We start from the raw sequence: 6,437 nt of genomic DNA, 5'->3' as shown, positions 1-6,437 counted from the left end.
TTCTTTCTTTTTTTAAATAATTTATTTAAATGAATCACGACCCAAATAAGAACCATCATTGTAATTGTTTGACATATCTTTTCAGTCTTTTCATCTATCAAATCTCCTTCCTTTTCTTTTACTTTTTAAAAAAATTTCTTCTTGTTTGTTTGTTGAAGACACCAGTATATCTCTCCTGTGGAGCTTTCCAAACCAAATCATGCCAATTGCATCCATATAATGTCCTCTAATCTGTTTGTCCATCTCTGTACTTTCTGGACAATGATTGTTAAGTCTAGAGACTCGGTCAGATTCAGGTTAATTCCAACTTTCCATCCATCCATCTATCCATCCATCCATCCATCCATCCATCCATCCATCCCTCCATCCATCCATCCATCCATCCACCCATCCGTCTATTTATCCATCCATCTGTCATCCATCTATCATCTACTTACCTATCACAAGAATACTTCATACTTAGGAATGTATACTTCCATTTGGATGTACATAATACCTGATTTTCTCTCCTTTTTGTAACTTTTAATAGTCATTACCTGTATCTTTTATTTCATCAAGGGTCGCAAAATGGTTATATTCTATTATTCCCTCTCTATTTATTAACCAGAATACTTCTATAGAGAGAAACACCTCATCATCAGCTATTTGGTTACCCCAAGATGCATGGGAAAGGCAGGTTAAATGTTGTCTTTTAACTTTGCATCTGCCAGTGTTCAAAACAACGTGTATGTTAATTTGATTCCTCCAAAGTAATCCATTATTTTTGTTTCTGTGCTTTTTAATTTGCTTAGAATCATTGTGAACTTGTGGATTTAAATGCATTTGGTGTGTTTTCATTAAATCTGGTTTTATTGTTCTTTTGATGTTCAAGCTGTCCCATCCTTGGCAATGGAACCTCTTCAGGTTATTTCCTAAGTCCTTCAAAAATGATCTCATTAATAGCTTCCTTAATTTGGGGTATGATTCAAATAATACATTTTCTGTATGATTTCTCCCTTGTGCATTTTCTGTACTCAAAGTGGACAGAATTTTTTTTTTTTTTTTTTTTTTAAGAAATGGGCTCCTTTGGGAACCTTAGTTTCTTTTAGAGATAAATGATATTTAATGACCGTAATCTAGACCACAAGGATACTCATTGCTATTGAGCTTGGTCGTTTCACAGTTTCTAAGCCTTTTTGGTAGACCGAGCTAGGATATATGGGTTTCTCCTTTTTCTTCTTCACCTCATTCTTCTTCTTCTTCTTCCTCTTCTTTCTCCTCCTCCTCTTGTTCTAAAACACATCATGAGTTAAAACTGACAGTTCTGCTTTAAATGTAAGACTATAGGGCCTTCTATTTAATTTCATTGATCTTACACTTACGTATCTTTTTTCACTGATGCCAAAAACCTTGACTTCTATTAACTTCACTCAAATTGTTTATTTGCAGTCTCCAAAAACAATGCCAACAATTACCACAAATGTACAATTACTGAAAAGAAGCTAAGATTGCTTGCAGTTTCCTTTTGTTCTCAAGGGATCTCCCACTGGGGATACGCAATCAAATTACTGTAGTTTGAAATCCCTGGAAAGAATTCTTCTCTGTGGGGTTTTGCCACCAGCAATTAGATCCACTTGTTTCATTTTTATTCCAATTTTGAGATTGCTTTAAAAAATTTTAAGCTACGTTTAATTTATTTATGTAAAATAATTACACGGTTCCAAAATAGAATATACTAAACATGGTATATATTCAGAGATGTCTGCTTTCTGTGTCTTCTCCATGTTTTCCCCCTCCCCTGTAGGTTAAACTTTTCATTAGTTTTTGGTTATTTCTTTTTTTCTTTTCTTTTTTTTGAGACAGAGTCTCACTCTGTTGCCAAGGCTGGAGCACAGTGGCATGATCTCAGCCCAAATGCCTTCCGGGCTCAACAGATCCTTCTGTCTCAGGACCTCTCCTCCCACCTCCCTCCACCCTCCCCGCCACCCCACACCACCAAGTAGCCGAGACTCCAGGCGCATGCCACTAGGCCCAGCTAATTTTTTGTATTTTTAGTAGAGACAGAGTTTCACCATGTTGACCAGGCTGGTCTCGAACTCTTGAGCTCAGGTGATCCGTCGGCCTCAGCCTCCCAAAGTGCTGGGATTTCAGGGATGAGCCACCGTGCTTGGCCAGTTTTTGGTTATTTCTTTCATTTAGAAAACTACATATAAGCAAACTGGTATATCTATTCAATCTACCCTATTCCCCAATAAATAATAGTATCACATGATTCCCTCCATTTTGCTTTTTCACTTAATAATGTATTTCAGAGATGTGTCTATTTTAAGTTATAGAGATCTCATTTTGCAGCTGTGTAATACTCTGCTATGTGGATATACTACAGTTTATTCAACTGGCTCCCTTTTGATGGATATACGGATTGTTTCAAGCATTTTGGTATTAAAAATAGTATTCTTTTTCAATTTTGATACATAACTCCCCTTCCAGGGTGTGAACACTTTCTCTGCCCTCTGAATTCAGTCAACTAAAACTTGGGGAAAGAGACCTCGCTCTTTATCCTAGGACAGGTAGGACCTGCCCATTACAGTACCCAGCCACCATTTGCGAGTGGAGAGGGATGGAATGGAAATGCTTTCCCGAATCCTCCTCCCCTAAATGTAACAAATCCCTTTGAAGGACTATGGAGCTTAGAGCCCGGGCTTTGGCTGCATAATTTTATTTCATATGACTGCACTATAATTTCTTGAACCATCTCTATAGGTTGATTCTGTTTATTGTTATTGTTGTAATTTTAAACAGCAAGCTGCGTAGTGAATATAGCTTTAAACTGTATTCTCTGTTAATTTCGTGAGGTCTTGAGGTGGAGAGGATTTAAATACATGTGCTTACTCTGGGTCTTAGTCCAGAACTTTGCAGGTTTCTTTATATAACTTTATCACACCTATAACCTAGCTTCAACAGCATATTTTGCCAGTCTTCTCTCATCTTGTCCAGAATTTAATTAAATTAATTAATTAATTAATTAATTAATTTATTTATTTGAGATGGAGTCTCGCTCTGTCTCCCAGGGTGGAGTGCAGAGGCGAAATCTTGGCTCACTGCAAGCTCCGCCTCCCGGGTTCACACCATTCTCCTGCCTCAGCCTCCCGAGTAGCTGGGATTACAGGTGCCCGCCACCTCGCCTGGCTAATGTTTTTGTATTCTTAGTAGAGACGGGGTTTCACCGTGTTAGCCAGGATGGTCTCGATCTCCTGACCTCGTGATCCACCCGCCTCGGCCTCCCAAAGTGCTGGCTTTACAGGCTTGAGCCACCATGCCCGGCCAGACTTTTATTTTTTTAACTTGCTGGAGTGTTCTAGAATTTTACATGAATTGTTATTTTTATTTTTTATTTTTTGAGATGGAGTTTTGCTCTTGTTGCCCAATCTGGAGTACAATGGCATGATCTCAGCTCACTGCAACCTCTGCCTCCCTGTTTCAAGTGATTCTCCTGCCTCAGCCTCCCGAGTAGCTGGGATTACAGGCATGTGCCACCACGCCTGGTTAATTTTGTATTTTTAGTAGAGATGGGGTTTCTCCATGTTGGTCAGGCTGGTCACGAACTCCCAGCGTCAGGTGATCCACCTGCCTCGGCCTCCCAAAGTGCTGGGCTTACAGGCATGAGCCAATGCACCGTGACCTTACATTAATTATTTATCACAATTTTTAAGTTTAGAATTAGGTACTTAGTTTACATGACCAAAAGTGCACATTTTTACCTATCTAGTTCCCTTCCGAGAGGCACCCGGTGTTCTCTGGTTCTTGCACATTCCATCCAAGATATTTTATGTATATAAACGTACATCTTTTTCCTACTTTCTTTACCCGAAAGGTAGTATATTATAAATACTGTTCAGAACCTTTCTTTTTTCTCCTAAGTAATATATCAGATATTTTCCATATTTGTTCATAAGAGCTCCTTCTTTCTTTTTTATGACTACATCCTCCTTCATTTTAGGAATACAGTATAATTTATTTAACCACTCCCTGATTGATGAACTTTTATGTTATTTCTTTTCTTTTGCTCTAACAAATAATGCTGCAGTATATAGCATTGTTCATTTCACAACTCTGTCACTATTTTTAAAGTCCTTTTGTGCCCATCCCTTATCCTATCTACTTTCTTCCCACCTCAGAGTATGCTACTATCCTGAATTTTGGTTTAATTTTTCCCTTGCTTTTATTTAGAATTTTACCACATGCATTTGTGTCCTTAAACAATACCTTGCTTGGATTTGCACAATTTTGAACTTCAGGTAAATAGAATCACACTTCATGTATTTCTCTGTGATTTTATTCATTTCTTCAATGTAAAGTTTTTGAGACTTATCCAAGAACAGCTGTAAGTCATTCAATTTTACTTTTTTTATTTTTATTTTTTTTGAGACAGAGTTTCACTCGTCACCCAGGTTGGAGTGCAATGGCGTGATCTTGGCTCACTGCCATCTCCACCTCCAGGATTCAAGCAATTCTCCTGCCTCAGTCTCCCAAGTAGCTGGGATTACAGGCCACCCCCGGCTAATTTTTGTGGTTTTAGCAGAGGTGGGGTTTCACTACGTTGGCCAGACTAGTCTCGAACTCTTGACCTCAGGTGATTCACCCTTCTTGGCCTCCCAAAGTGCTGGGATTATAGGCATGAGCCTCTGTGCCTGGCCCATTCTTATTTCTATATGCTATTCTGTTAGACCAGTATATCATACATTTAATTATCTATTGTTAGTGGACTTTCGGTTGTTTCCAGTTTTGGTATTACAAACAGTGCTGCCTGGAACATCCTTAGCTATCTCCTCATGCACAGTTAAGAGTTTTTCTAGGGTGTTCGCTAAGGAGTGGGTCTGTTGGAATCCATGTCGATATTTATTAGATGATGCCAAATTATTTTCCAAAGTGCTTATACCAATTCTTATTCCTATGTGTAAATATTCTGGCTGTTCCAACCTTTCCAACATTTGATGTTTTCAAACTTTTCGATTTTTGCCACCCTGGTCAGTATAAAATGGTATCTTTTTGTTTTATTTTAATTATAATTAAAACAATTTTTAAATAATTTTTTAATTTTTTAAATCAATAAACCTGATACAAACTCATTATAATTTTAAATTGCATTTTCCTAATTAGTAGGAAAATTGAACAGCTTTTTATACATTTATTGATCATAAAAGGTGCTCTGGTTTTTTTTATTTGTTCATTTTGCTTTTATTATACTTTAAGTTCTAGGGTACATGTGCACAACGTGCAGGTTTGTTACATAGTTATACATGTGCCATGTTGGTTTGCTGCACTCATCAACTCATCATTTACATTAGGTGTATCTCCTAATGCTATCCCTCCCCCCAGTCCCCCACCCACCAACAGGCCCCGGTGTGTGATGTTCCCCATCCTGTGTCTGAGTGTTCTCATTGTTCAATTCCCACCTATGAGTGAGAACATGCTGTGTTTGGTTTTCTGTTCTTGCAACAGTTTGCTGAGAATGATGGTTTCCAGCTTCATCTATGTCCCTGCAAAGGACATGAACTCATCCTTTTTTATGGCTGCATAGTATTCCACAGTGTATATGTGTCACATTTTCTTAATCCAGTCTATCATTGATGGACCTTTAGGTTGGTTCCAAGTCTTTGCTATTGTGAGTAGTGCAGCAATAAACATACATGTGCATGTGTCTTTATAGTAGCATGATTTATAATCCTTTGGGTATATACCCAGTAATGGGATCGTTGGGTCAAATGGTATTTTTAGTTCTAGATCCTTGAGGAATCACCACACTGTCTTCCACAATGGTTGAACTAATTTACACTCCCACCAACAGTGTAAAAGCATTCCTATTTCTCCACATCCTCTCCAGCATCTGCTCTTTCCTAACTTTTTAATTATCACCATTCTAACTGGCGTGAGATGGTATCTCATTGTGGTTTTGATTTGCATTTCTGTGATGACCAGTGATGATGAGCATTTTTTCATGTGTCTATTGGCTGCATAAATGTCTTCTTTTGAGAAGTGTCTGTTCATATCCTTTGCCCACTTTTTGATGGGGTTGCTTTTTTCTTGTAAATTTGTTTGAGTTCTTTGTATATTCTGGATATTAGCCATTTGTCAGATGGGTAGATTGCAAAATTTTTCTCCCATTCTGTAGGTTGCCTGTTTCTTTTTGTCATGGAAGATCCTTGCTCGGTAAAGTGTCTCTTGAAGTCTTACTAAATTACTTATGGAGTTGATTTTATTACGTGGATAATAATCAGTGCTTTCTCTTTATAGTATCCATCAAACAGGAGTTTCACATTTTAAGGTAGTCAAATGTATTTAATTTTTCTTTATGACTTGTACGTTTGGTAATTTGTACATTATGACACTTATTCAAGAAAGCTGCCTTTCTTAAAATAAAAAATATATTCTCCTGTACTTCATTCTAAGTCTTATAG

This window comes from Chlorocebus sabaeus, chromosome 14, assembly GCF_047675955.1.
Source record: "Chlorocebus sabaeus isolate Y175 chromosome 14, mChlSab1.0.hap1, whole genome shotgun sequence".
In the NCBI taxonomy this organism is placed as follows: Eukaryota; Metazoa; Chordata; class Mammalia; order Primates; family Cercopithecidae; genus Chlorocebus; species Chlorocebus sabaeus.
This window is presented reverse-complemented; position numbering follows the sequence as displayed.